At 28.8% G+C, this 15,639-nt stretch overlaps 1 protein-coding gene across 1 annotated transcript in view; it reads right to left on the bottom strand.

Moving 5' to 3' along the window:
• LOC100159154 (puratrophin-1) overlaps nucleotides 1-15,639 on the bottom strand; it is a 174,681-nt gene that overhangs the window by 125,603 nt on the left and 33,439 nt on the right.

Below are 15,639 nucleotides of genomic sequence, written 5' to 3' on the forward strand. Positions count from 1 at the left end.
AATATAATTTATTTAATGTATGTGTATACTGTATACAGTATACTATATTATACTTTATATTTTTATAGATTCATACAAAAAAGAAGAGGCAAGGAAGAGGGTTAGCTTGTCATCTACAAAGATTGATGACAGAGCAAAACGAATGGCGATCGGCAGTCACTTATACAATATAATATATTAATAACATTTTTGACAAATGGTTCTCACTGTACAATTTTGACATAAAATAAATTGAACTATTATATTATTACTTTGACATTATTTAGGTAAACAAACACTAATTAAGTATAGAGGTACAAACATGATTTGTTTGGATATACCTATACGGAAGTTTAAGTACGGAATTACTTATTGTAAATGAGATATTTTAACAAAAAAAGATATTCACATAGGTATATGGTTATTATAATTGAAACCGGGATTTAAACTAAGTTAAGTTGAACTAATCTAATAAATTTGTATTAAACAAGGAAACTATAAATATTACACAGATACAAAATATGCAAGCAACTACTTTTTTTAAACAGCCAACAACCATTCATTAGCTTTTAGTTTTATATTATTTATAATTTTTTTTTTATTTAATTCAAATAGTATTATAGTAAGTAATTATTTTCATTACCTATGTAAAGTTATACTGTGTGTACTGATGCGTAATAAAATATTTTATAACATTACTAAAAAAAAAAGATTTGAATTTCTACAGTTTAAACTACTGAATACGCGGTAGTAAATTAATAATAGTTATCTATGTATTTAACTTGAAGTAGGTAGGTATTAATAAGGTATTGAATAAGATAATTATTCTTTCTTCTAATCAAATAATATTGGTATAAACATTATTGAATTGAGTAAATGTATCAATCAACTTAATTAGTTCCTGTATTATTTGTATATTGTATTGATTTACAAGTTAAAAAATACGATTGTATAATGACTCGAACCGGCGTACGAATGAGTCGATATGAAACTGTCGGAAGTACCTATATACCGGACAAATATATCGTGGGGATCGATTCATTCACTGACTCACACAGTCACACTTATTTTAAATGTTTATCCAACTAGATATAATAATACACGACACTGCGAAATGAAACAAAAAGTTAGTAATAAGGTACAAGGTACGGGGAACAGGTATGACTGCCTATAATATCACTATTATAAGTATAGGTATATGTCAAAAAGTCATAATACAGAGTATCCTTGCATTTCTTAAATACCGGCAAGCGTTATTTTTTATTTATTTGTTTTTCATATTAAATCGCGGGCAAAGTCAAATTCCACAGAATTGACTCGAATTTCCAGTCGGTGGATGAGACTGATCCGATGCTCGATTGGGATGTAAAGGTATATATTGTATCAGGTATATTGGTGGTCTTATAACACACTGTAGCGCACGCCGCACACGTATCACACGCACACACTGCACACGTCTGTATAATATATCTCAAGTCGGTACTTCGGTACCTATATACAATTGGAATGTGATAAAAATAAAAAACAAATGATACAGTACCTACATATTCCGTAATAATAATAATAATAATAACCTTGTCGAACGACGACGACGTTTGATTACGAAACGAATGCGCTCGTCTCTGACATAAAGCCGTTCGGCCAGTGCATACATATAATAATATATATGTATAAAAAAAACATGCAGTTAGAAAAACGAACTCGGGAAATCATGCATGATGCATATAGGTACCTTCATATAAAAAAAAACTACCTATCTACTGTAATGTATATAATGTAATCATACACTTTATAATATGTGTATTAATATTATTATTATGTATTGTATATATATATAGGTATAATACTCACATAATAATATCAAACATGTGCATCATGAGACGTCCGTACATCGGCGTGTAGACGAAAAGACGGGTAGCCGGGGTTAACACGCAAAAATGTATTATCAAACAGATTTTAGAGCAGAAAAAAATAACGCACCACACACACGCATACAAACACACACAAACACACGCACACTAATAATAAACGACGTGAAGAAACGCGCGGAACGATGGCGGCGGCGGCGACGAACAACTGTAACGCGCGACGGTCAACGAAAGACTGCTGTGGCAACGAAGCGACTGCCGATGATGGCGGGAGGGCGGCGGCGTGACGGTTACGGACCGCGGTAACTGTGCGGTACAACGACCACGGTACTCCGACGACGTCCTGCCCCGGCCCGTGATATCCCCACCGAAACCCCCGGCGCCAGCGACATGACGGTGGCGTATTTGAGACATCGTATGCTCAGCGGGATGAGGCAAGGATGGTAAATATGGCCATAATAATATATTTTCCCCCGAGGAAAAATACAACTCCAAAATCTTGAGAAAGCGTTTAAAAAAAATTTTGTTTTATAACCCATATAGCAAATAAATTTTTTTATTTTTTTGAAATTTGGTTTGAACCATTTTTACATTCACTATATTGGTCGATGGTTAGTAATTATCATCGATCAGTTTTTATAATTAATAAAAATAATATAATGTACCCAAATTATGACAGTAATTATAATATGGTTCATAAAAAGTATGCCTCGTCAAAATACCCCTCCACTGACCACCAATGATGATTACGCCACAATACCGTCTGTCCGACACTCGGAAGTCCTGCGGGGCATATGGTGAATATAGAAGCAAATGGCAGAGATACGTCACCCGGGGTCAATGTATTAATATTAATAAATTATTTTCTCAAAATTATAAATGTTTACATGTTTTGTAAAATGTATAAATAATTATTTTTTTTAAATGGATTACTGCTTTGCACGGACCCCATATTCAGTATATTAAAAAAATCGATAATAGTATAATATTGTAATCATGATATATTATCTATGATTATATAAAACCTTATATAATATTATTTTTAATATGGACTATAATATTATAATGTGGACATAGAACTAAAATCTGACTCACACTAGCGAAAACAGAAAACCATTACAAATATATTTAAGTATACAAATAATCTTAAAAAGTATATTTCAGCTGTAATTTCTTATACTGCGTATAAAATCGAAGATGCTGACTTTTATTTTGTTTGAAAAATAAATGATAATCCAAAAACATTTAAAAAATAAATAAAAATAGTTCTAGTAAAAGTACTAAAAATCTTGGTTATATATTTTAAGAAATATGACACAACAATCAACAACGAAGTTACTTTTATAATCCACATTAGTTAAATCATACTTTTTACTTGTAAGTTATAATAGGAGAGCGATGATTTTATATTCATGTCCCCAACTCATAAAAAAACATAATTTATACAAATATACAATATTATACATAGAACATACTAAAATTAATATTATGCTTAGGTAATAAATACGTTGGCAGTTGGAGATTTCACTATGACTATCCTAAAATTTTTGTCACATAAGATGGAAATTTAATTGTATCATTGAACACCAATAGTTCCTCTAATTTTTAAATTGTTTAAAATTGAAATCCATCAATTTAAATATTATTGTATTATAAAGTATAACATTATGTATTCATAAAATATAAGTCACTGAATCTTAAATTAATAGTTTATTATCGTATGGTGAATGGAGGTATAAGCTATTCGTAAATTATTATGCAAATCTTATAATTTAAAATCGAATTGCGTATAAATCATAGTTGATCTATATAGTAGGTCATTTATGTAAAAACGAGATTAATCGGTATGTACATATAGACAAATAATAGAGTATAATTGACTTGATCATAATAAATCACGCCCTTGCAGCACCCATAATATGTTAGAGTGTTGGTCGATTTGTTTACCTAATTTTAGTGAACCAAAAATTGTGTAATATCTCTCGCGTATATGTGTATAATACTATAATATATAATATGCCCTTGTTAGACAAGTAGACATTTGGCACATGTTCAAAAGTTCCATCACTGCACGCTCTCGCCTCTTGTATCATAGACGATACACGTGTGGAATGCAATTACTATAATATAGTCTATACGCTAAGAATACAATTTCTCTAATAATTTTACTTGCCAAAACTTCCTCTATAAAAGGTACCTATACAACTTCTGTACACATTGTCTATAGGAGGTTCACTATTGTAAGTTCCGCGGGTCCTTGTCATCCAATCCAGCACAAACGTAGCATAAACGAAAGCCCTTGGTTTGAATTCAAAATTCGGAAGTGGGGGTGCCAGGGAAATGCACCTGAGTATATTGCAAAATCCAAGTACAATACATCGCAGAGCATCGTTTTATATAGCTGCGTGTTAAATTATTTTACAGAAAGGATTATTTATAACGGGCGGTCATAACTAAGCGCTTACGAAATAGATTGATTTCAGGTCGTTATAACGAACCAACATAATATAGGTAGGAACAAGACATTATCCTATCTTAACTATTTTAAAATTGAAGATCATATTTCATTTCGGCATAGTAGGCGGATTTGCGTGTTCCATATTGAATGGCATCGGGAAATATAATATTTATGACGTTATGATGCAGAACAATTGACCGAAATCCAAAATCATAAAACGTTTATGTACCTATATTTTCATTATTTATTACTTAATTATTTAAATATTACAATTTATAATATTAACCATGGTAGTTACAAATTACAATACGAATATGTTTATAAATTTATAATAACTTTATTATGTAACATACCCATTATATGATCATAGTACTACAGGTACCTACATTGTTTTTGAAAATAATTTACGATTTGTTGAATGGATAACGATTCACGACATAAATTTGATGTCTGAAATCTTGCAACATATATTGATGCTAAACTATATAAATATGACATGAATAATAATATTACGATACAATAAAAGATCTTCAAATATACTTTACGTCGTTAAATACAAAAATACATAATAACGCAGACAAATACACAAATATTCTAAAACATTTTTTTTTACTATAGGTACGTTCATATTTTAATAAATAAAAAATAAATTATTTGTACACGCAACCCACGCAACATTGTATAGTACCAAGCCAAAATAGTTCCTATTTCAGTAAAACGAAGGCACGTAAAAACATCCAAATTTATACGTAGGATTCAAACACTTGAGCTTTCAAATTCATAGCGTGCTTGAATACCATTATATTATATATAAATTTGGCGTAGTAATATATTAAAATGTACCTACATATATTAATCTAAAATTATAACTCAGAAAAATTTAAATTGTGATACATATTTCATGACAAATATATATATGTAAGAAATTTAAAAGCGCAATAATGATAGTAATAACTAATAAGCAATAACTTTTATATTATTATGTTTATGCATTATGCAGTGGTTTTCACGGTGGTGTCTAGCGCGGAACGACCTAATTGTGACATAAGCTCCTTGAACTTTTTCAGTTTTACCACAATCGTTTTGCCATTTCATAAATATTATTTATATTAATTGTTCAGAAAAGGTTCTCTATATTCCCTAGGACTTATCATATTATTTTCAAGTGTCTTAATAATAATATTATATGATGTCAATAAGTTAGTTTATAGAATTAGTAAATAGTGGGAAGTCAAATAAACATATAAATAACTGTGATGATAAATAGACGACCATCATTGTAGGTTTATCATTGTAGGTTTTGAATAAATATCTAACGCACTTATAAAATACTGGTATTTGACGTAGTTTTCTTAAATCTTGAGCGTTAATTACCACGGCTAAACTATTTTATAATAAGCTATATTAATTATAAAGTGATATTAAACATTCACACAGTAATTGTTTTACTGTAAAGTGCATTTATATTTTGACCTCATTCACATAATTATTATAATAATGTAGGTACTTGAAAAATATCTTAAGTGATTAAAGATTAAAATCATAAATTCGTAGATGTTATATACTTATATGTATCACAATTATAATGTAATATACCAATGGTGTGGAGTCGATAATCGAACAGTGATTTTTGATCTGTTTAATTATTTAAGTCGAAAAATGTACTAAAAAATGGGAAAATTAACATATTAAATAGTTACAATTTTATAAGTACACACATTTTATATATAATTAGACTTAAATCCCAGAAAAAGATTTCATTGATATCGCGAGTTTAGAGTACAAAACTAATAAAATAATATAAGAAATTAACTTTACCATCATTATTATTTTTTTTTTTTAATATAAAATACTGATGTAATACATAGTATAGTAATATGTACAGTAATACTTATATATGCATCCTGCAGTAGGCTGTAAAGTGTAAAGTGAACTAAAACGCCGACTCTATAATTACGATGGCGGCATCTTAGGTAATAATTAAGTTTTCGGTCGACACCCTAACCAGTCACAACAGTAGACAGGAAATATCAACAATAATAATAGTAATAATATTTTTAATAACAACACAGGTACACAGCGTAGTAGGTATTATATAATGCGGGTTTATTAGTGGATTCGTAAAAAATATAAGAATGAACCTACGGGCTACGAGCGGAGCAAAGTTATATCTAAAATCATATAAAGAAGGCATATAAATGTACCATAAAAAAAGATTTTTAAAAATTGATAATATTATGTCATCTTTACAAAATATATCAATATTACTGAGGTATACGTATTATACTAAACCTACTTATAAATAATGATTTAACCTAGGATGAATGAACTATAATATATTAATATGTATAAAAAAAATCTAGATTACAATAGTCACAATCTAGGACAATCGTTAAAAATATAATTTTATCGTTTGAACTAATTAAAATTATAGTTTAACATAATATTTATTTAGAATTTTATTATATTTCTGAAATTTTAATTTAATCGTTTATTTTTGAAGTTAAATTCGCGTGTAATTTGATATACAATTAAAAACATAATATGTTGATAAACGATGTACCTACGGTTTTTAGATAAAATATACACTCCAAACATTAAATACAATCGATTGTCGTATCAGATTATAACAAAATAAAAGTTTCATTTTTCATATATTTATTTCAATAGCTTTCATTTGCTATAACGCCAGACGCCTAATAATAAACACACGATCATCAACTATTAAATTTAATAATATGTATTCTTTAACATACCTATAATTTTTTTTTATCATGATATCAACAAATCTTACGTAATTATAATAAATAAAAACGTTTCCGGAATTCTCATACTAATATATAATTTTTTGGTCGTAGAATAATATTATTTCAATAGGTATAGAAAATAAAAATAATTCTATACAACTTTTAAAAATAATAAGCAAGTACAAGAACAGTTTTTGTATATAATATAACATTAAAATAAATAACAATTAACTATTATGCGTTTTCAGAAGGTCATCTTAAAGATCCAAATAATAAAGGAATTTGATTAAAAATTAAATTGAATTAGACACGGATCATTTGTGTAAAATAGTTAATTATATCAAACACATATTATAATAATACATGTATGCAACACTTTATGTGACACTATTCCAGAATTTTTGAACAAATATTAACTTTTCTATAGTAAAACTTTTATTCTATGCATATTTTATTTCTTCTCCAAGAAACAAATTATATTTGTAGAGCTGCATTAAAAAAAAAAACATTAGCGAGTCACATAATTGTGATATTATTTATAGTTAACAAAAACTGTAATTCATTCTGAAATTCCAACTGTTATTATGGAAAGACACTATTGAATCAACTTCGTTTTTGATAAATAATATTTTTAATTAATATATAAATAATATTGGAATTTATTTATAAAAACCTGAATGGGTGCAATAAGTAATAACACCATCAAGGTGCCTCTAAATATCACGATTATCTATTATAATCGTTACTTGCTATAACGATTATAATTTATATAAAATAATATTATAGTTTCATTGTTAAAAATTATCGAATATTCGTGACTTATCTTGTTGGTAAATAAAAACGTTTTCTACCGAAGAATAGTGTTTATTATGATGTGTACAAAATATCACCAAATATTTCCTATTAATCATATTGTAGCTGAAAAAACTGTATTAACTTTCCCATTTGATACCAATAATTGCTAATTAATTAACTACGATTTACTATCACAAGTATTCTATTTATGCATTGACATCCTTACCTAGTATTATTATAAATGATAAATTATATGGTAAAACAGTTTATATGGATATTTTTTTTACTATGTTCTTCTTAGTAACTATAATACCTAGCTTAAATGAGAATTAATGATATCAATATGTAAATTGAACACATTGCATACCTTATAAATAATAATATTTTTTAAAGCCATTTGTGTTAATTTATATTGGCGATAAACGCCATTATATTATTGAGGTCATTTCGCGTTTGCTAAATACAAATAATACGTAAACATTATAAACATATAAGTTATGTGATTATTGATTAAATTTGTAATTTGTCGAAAAATTTCATTTATAAATTAGCTCGACTGTTATGATATAAATTAGACGAGTATCAGCTCCAAGGTAAATCTCTTCCTTCGTGACCCAGCTCCCATATCTATATAGACCATATAGTATGAATTATATTATATCATATATTATGTCTTCAATATTAATATGTAATTGAAATTATTTCCTAATAAAATTTGAAATAAATAATTCTAAATATGCTTTTATTACGGGTTTCAGTAAATACATTAATATTAAATAATCGTAAACGACGATATTAAAAGCAATGGAAATAATAAAGTCACGCTAAAATATAATACCTTTTTTTATAAACAAACAGTCAAATTGATTTCTACATAACTTAATGATATCATCATACCTACATCAAAGTTAGCCGAGAAAAAATAGGTGTGTAATGACAGAGGCAAATTGCCGGAAATTGGAAATACCAGGCAACTGCCTGACACCAGTTATAAATTATCGTTGCTTCTTGAGCACTACCGGTGTACAAATCACTGGAAATCAGAGTTTCAATATAAGTTCAACAGACCTTAACATTTTAATCATTGAAATGCTAAACAGATACTGAAGAGAAAAAAAATAATGAACAAATGCACTACAGTACCTATACGGATGACACGATATTATTTACACATATCCTATGTAATTCGTATGTGCTGAATATTAGACCTTTTTTGTTTACAACTTATCTATAGATTTAAATTTTATATTTCATTTTTAGAGGTTTAGTTAACGGTGATATAAAATATAGAGTGATACGTCTTATGTACCATTCATTATATATTAATGGAACAGGGTATAATGCCGAGTGGGCTTTACATTTTAAGTTAAAAAGTTTATTTTTTAACACATTATATCCGGGAGGTTGATTAAATTTGTGAACGAAAAAAAATTGCAAGAAATCAGTAACTTTCCCCAGAACACGACAAGTGTATCAGGTCTCAAGATTCGTCCCAATATACCTACTAATAAATAAAATTAAAATGTCAACAACGTCCACACATTCTATAATCGTGTCTCAGACTCTCATTACGAACCTAAACGCGTGACCCAAGTATCGTTACATCGGACAAAATGGCGTACAGCCTACTTAATACACCTTATTTACGTGTCGGAGAAACTGCACGCGGAGAAAAAGCAACTCATATGGACGAAATGAGATCTTCGGTTGTCCGCCCAAAGAGGAAATGACCCGGAGGGATGGGAAACAATTTGCCGCACGCCCTTCGCGCCAAGTCGCAGGTCTCTAAACACGTCGGAATAATATTACATGACTAGAGGAAGAGTTGGTGTACATTATACACATCGATGGAAGTAAATAGATACGAATCCGAAAAAGAAAAAAAACATTCGTGGTAGCCGACAGGGTTCACGACAGCCAGCAGTTCGGTGCATCGGAAACTCAAACGCAATCTGCGGCATCTCGTGCTGTAAACGTTTCTCGGTCATTCATTGGAAAGCCACATTTTATAATCATATGCCAACAAAATACCTGTGTACGTATAATGTATAGTATATGTAATATTATTTACCCCGAAGGAAACATAACGCCACGCTGTGTGCGTTGATAACGATATTACGATAATCCGCGATACCCATTTGATTAAAATATAATATAAATTAAGTGCTTTTTTTTGGTATTTTTACGTTTCCTATCGTTCGCCGATTTTATTTATGGCCATATTTTCCCCGTTCAAGAAACTAACCCCAAAGCGAATTCGTGCGAGTTTTCACTTTTCAATCGTGAACAAATTATTCATCACTAGCAAAACAAACAAAACGATTATTAATAATATAATATTATAATACCTAGGTACCATACAATAGTTTGTATAGTTATTTAAAAAAAAAAAAGTAAAAAACGATCAATCATGATCACGACATGTACATCTAACCAGCTAATTTCCTATGGCGAGACCGCGCGGTGAAATGAACTCTGTATTGAAGCCAAAAATACCATGTAACAGTATCTATACTAGGATTTATTGTAGGTAAAAACTTCTTAATATTTAACGGCAACGGGTTCGTCAATTTTATTTAATTAATTTATGATGTACATTGTACAATGTACATACGGTTAGATTTAAAAAAAAAGATGAAATACACCACTTAACCACTTAACCTACAGATCTGCAACACTAACATTTTTTCATGCATAAAATAGTTACAGTTGAGAGAATTTATATTACATGTAATATAAATTCTCTCAAAATTGATAGGTAGGTACAAAATTTAAATAACAGTTAACAGTAATAGGTACTTTAACATTTTAATATTTATTTTGAGTCTTTTATGTTTTCTATGTATATATATAAGTACTAAGTAAGAATATAGTAGTGTAATATAATATTAAATACGAGTAATAAAATAATTTGAATTTTTTAGTTAGAATACTAATATAATAATTATGTAGGTACTATAAAATTGAATGTAATCGACGTTTGAAGAGAAAAAAAATGTTGTAGTTACGATTAATAGTTTTGATATAAAATTGTACATTTAAGTAATTCGGATTTACTCTCAACAAATTATAAAATATCAAGATATAATATTTGTTAAAAAGATGATTTCAGGAATATAATGAAGTTATATAAGTAATACAATACTATATAGTGGCATAAAGTCTGTTATGAATGTTTAAAAGTATATAAACTATAAAGTAAAATGCATATTTAATAATGTAAATCATTAATGATTTACATAAATAATTGTTAACCATAATTATTCCAAAAATTTAATACTTCCAGTAACTATGTTTAAATATTAAATAATATACTGTGTTATACATTTTTTTCTAATGATTGCGTACACTGAAATAAATATGTTGGTACAATCTTCTTTCATAAGAAGAAAAAAATGTTCAAAACATATATTGTTATAGACTATAATAAACCTTGAAATTAATTGATTAAACAATTAACGTTATTCAATTGTATCATTTTAATTTATTAAATTCAATTAAAACAGTTACTCTCCAATTTAAAAAATAAACAATTTAAGTAAGAAACAACTGAAGTGGTTGTAATATTACATTCCAACAGTGAAATATAACTGTTCTACAAGCCTGAAAAAACTATTATTTCATACATAAGAAAACAGTTATAATATTATTCTTAATACACCATATTTATCTAAATAAATAAGACTATATAATATATATGACGTTGTATAATACGTATTATTGTCTGTCATAAATAACACAAGGGTCACCTGTGTTGAAAACAAGTTTAGTTTTGATGTAAGCCGAAATTTAATTTAATAAAGACTTTGGTGACTTTATAACCCAAGACATGGGAAAAATGTCTTAGGTCATGACCGGCGGTGCCCGAAACGAATAATTTTTAATAACATTGACTATTTTATACATAAATACGAGACGAGAGTAGTCTTCCTTTTGTGAGCTACACAGTCCTTTCAGCTGTAACAACAATAATAATAATAATAATAGTAATAATAATTGCTATTATTATTATTGTTCTCGTCTCTATATAAGAGGAAAAAAGCAGCCATCGATCACGTACAAACAATAAGGCTTGGTCGATACTATAACGCAAGGCGTTCGTTAAAATAATGATGATAATAACAAATAAAAACCATACATGTTCACTCAATCTAGGTTTTAATCAAACCTCTTTCTATTGTACATGGAAATACAAATAGAGTTCAATTTTAATTATGTTAATTCATGTTTAATACTGTTATTTTATTACTAGACCAAATGCTAATTTGTCAGACTTGCTCATAGGCATACATAATATACATATAATACATATAGGTATAATATAGAGATTAAAATAGTTCTATTGTGAGTTGTGACATGTAATATTCAGATTTCGTGATCAAGTAAATGTAGAACAATATCTATAAATGAGGTTTCCATCTAAACTAAATCTTAGTATTGGCATTATTTCAAATAACTTTGTTGGACACCGACTCGTAAAAAAATGAACTCTGTTCTCACTATGATATTTTATTTGTTTACTACCCACTCCACAGGAATCCGGAAGCTTAAACATATTTTATTTCCATGGTTAGCGTGTCTGCAATTGGCGTGACTATATAAATGTTTTATTAGTTTTGTTTAAACATAATAATATATAATATATGTATCGTGATGCATAATTTAATAAAACAAAATTAATATTGTTTTGATTTGATTTCTATTCTGGCAGACACTCATGTAAACACAGTTCGTATTCTATACACACTTATAAAACTTTTTCAAATATTTATATTGTAATGCCTATGTATAAATTGAATTATAGGTTTTATCGTTGTATTAAATTAAAATATAAAAATCTTAATATATCTCAATCGGTGCTGCTCTATCAAATGTATTAAAATGTATTGTATCAGCCATCAGGTCGGATATATTATTATTATGAATCTACAGACTAAAACTTCCTATATACAATGCACTTTTGTCTTTCATCCCGCCGAATTCACGCCCTTCTGAGATTATACATTTATTTCATTGGAATATTATAACTTATAAAAACTCTGCAGAACTATAGCAGTGCCTATACGTGATCAATATATAAAAATAGTACACTTAAATTGAATTTAACCGATTAATCAACATAATATAATAGATATAAAAGAGAAATATCCATAGTATAAGTATATGAAAAAGGAAAAGGAAAAAACAGTTGGTACCTAGGTAATTTTTAAAGTGATAATTGACAATTTAATCAAAAGATTTAAAAAAAAAAATTTGTGTAATATATACATTTAGTGACGCTTATAATTATCATATTCATGAATCAGAGAATAAATCAAAGTTAGAATCACTATTGCATAGACACAAAGCTCTAGATAAGGGTGAGTTTTTGTGTTATTAGAATTATGTTTCGGGCGTAGAAAAACGAGGGAGATGTGTGATCATGAAGAGTGACTTCAAACTAAATATAATCTAATAAATATAGGAGAGTAATGTGGCCATTGTTAAAATTCTATAGGAATGGTAGATATATCCACCGCTTCACGACGAGTGACTAAATCCAGTTATGTACAGATTGAAGTATTGGACTGTAGTTATATGGGGTTCCGAAGGGAGATAGTTTAAAAGTTACGAATTTTTAGGAAGCATTTTTGAACTCGTTCAATTGAATCGCATACTGAATTAGAGTACCTAAATAAGCTCCAAATAATGGAACCATCAGCCATATTCCAATTTCCAAATATATTATACTATTATATAGATATATATTATGTATTGTATGCACAATAAAAGTGAATACTTATGTCACGCACTCGCACACTGCAGGTAATTCAAATTCTAAAGTCTACTTTGTCTATGAAGTCAAGCAGTCTATGACAATAAGTATGACTTGAAGTTTCAAAACCAATACAATATACTCTCACATATCATATACGTAAAATTAATTCAGAGTGCAGCTGACTGCATAACAGTCATGTACAAAATAATAATGACAAATAACATTTAAAATTACATAGTAGATATTATAAAATATAAATTTATCTTAATATATTATAGTTCGCAACACGCACAAATTTTACAACGAACTACATATCGGAGTGATGGTCCCAGTGATTGGGGCCCGTTAAACCTCTGCGTCCCGACGACACGTGCCGCCCGTTCCCAGAGGATACGCTCCAGAAGTCAAGGTAAAATGCCATTGTAAAGTCACATAATATATCGTTCGCAGGACCCTTGTATACAGCTACTTCCAGATGCTTATACGACAGTAAGTTATTTATAAATTAGAATTTATTGTATTTAAATATTATATATTATGAGGGAAGCCGGGAATGTTTGACAAATGCTCGGAAACCCTTGGTTAAATAATCACGTAGGTATCGACACTAGTTTTCCGCATGAAGACTTCTAGTAAATCGCTTTAACATAATATCATCATATAAATATAAAGTATAAATGTATAATTATTGTGCATTACACCGTTGATTTGTAAACAATCTGGCATATAAACGTACTACAGTATACACTATAGTGACTATACGATACTAATAATTTATAACTGCAGATTAGCAAAAATTTGTCCGATGTCATACTGTATAATAATTTTGTTTGGTATGCAGTCGATATGAACGCTGACGTTATTATGACAAACGCCAAAACATGTTTAGATATGATTACTGCACAAATGTGTCCATAACACAGGAACTCACACCGAATGTGAGGCTTCGAATGGTTGATTTATCAATAATTAAATAAAAAAATATTTGTGTTTATTGATCTATATGTGTATTATAGACATGCTGCTTGCAGACCAAATATAATATATTATCTTATATTATAGTATTCGTTATTAATTACTCGTATGATTTAAGATTATATTTCATCATGCATAACTATTGAAAATGTATTGTCGAATACAGTGTATTATATTATTATCTTATATGCCTATTTCCCCAGTATTACTAAAATACATCCACTGATTATTTGAAGTATTATAATATTTATGCTTGAGTTTAATTATAACAGTTTAGTATCGGGTACCTAATATTATAAGGTCTAAACGGGTCCCCGGCTTTTAGCCAAATGCGTTGAATTTGTTTTGATTGATCCAAACGGGTTCCACCCTTCCACATAAAATAATCTGTTATAGTTAAAACATATAATCAAGTTTTATACGAGTACCTAGTTATGTATACAGTTATTGCATGAATAACATGATCGAGGGAAATGAAAAAACGGTTTACAGAAAATATAATTAACGCGTGTAATGTGTACACAACGATACTTTTTGTACAATTTAGTCGATAGCTATAATAAACACGTTGTATGTATACATCAAAATGATTTATAGTTCAATTTAAAATAGGTTGGTATAATACGGTGTATTGTTATAATCGAAAGGCGATGAAGAGGCGTTGCCATTAGAGCGATGACAAAAAAACAGTAAATAATCATGACCGCAACTATTTTAATTAAATTATATTAGGTATATGACCACAAATTATGTCTTGTCACAACCATTTTTCGAACCCCATTATATGTTATGTGTAATGTGTATACAGCCATTTATATTTTACACCCTTGGCAGTACGAAAACACGCAAACGTGGGAAATTTGAAACACGTTTCATTGTCATATTGGGTCTGAATGCAAACTGAACTCCGCTGTAGTAGTAGATATATACTCCGTATGCGTCATGTTCTCCATTAATCGAATAAAAACACCGTTATCCACTCACACAACAGTAAGTTTTTCATCATACAACCAACCCTTTATACACACGGCAAATGCAGAATCTTCACCAATTCACATA

The sequence above is a fragment of the Acyrthosiphon pisum genome, chromosome A1 (genome assembly GCF_005508785.2).
Source record: "Acyrthosiphon pisum isolate AL4f chromosome A1, pea_aphid_22Mar2018_4r6ur, whole genome shotgun sequence".
Taxonomy (NCBI): Eukaryota; Metazoa; Arthropoda; class Insecta; order Hemiptera; family Aphididae; genus Acyrthosiphon; species Acyrthosiphon pisum.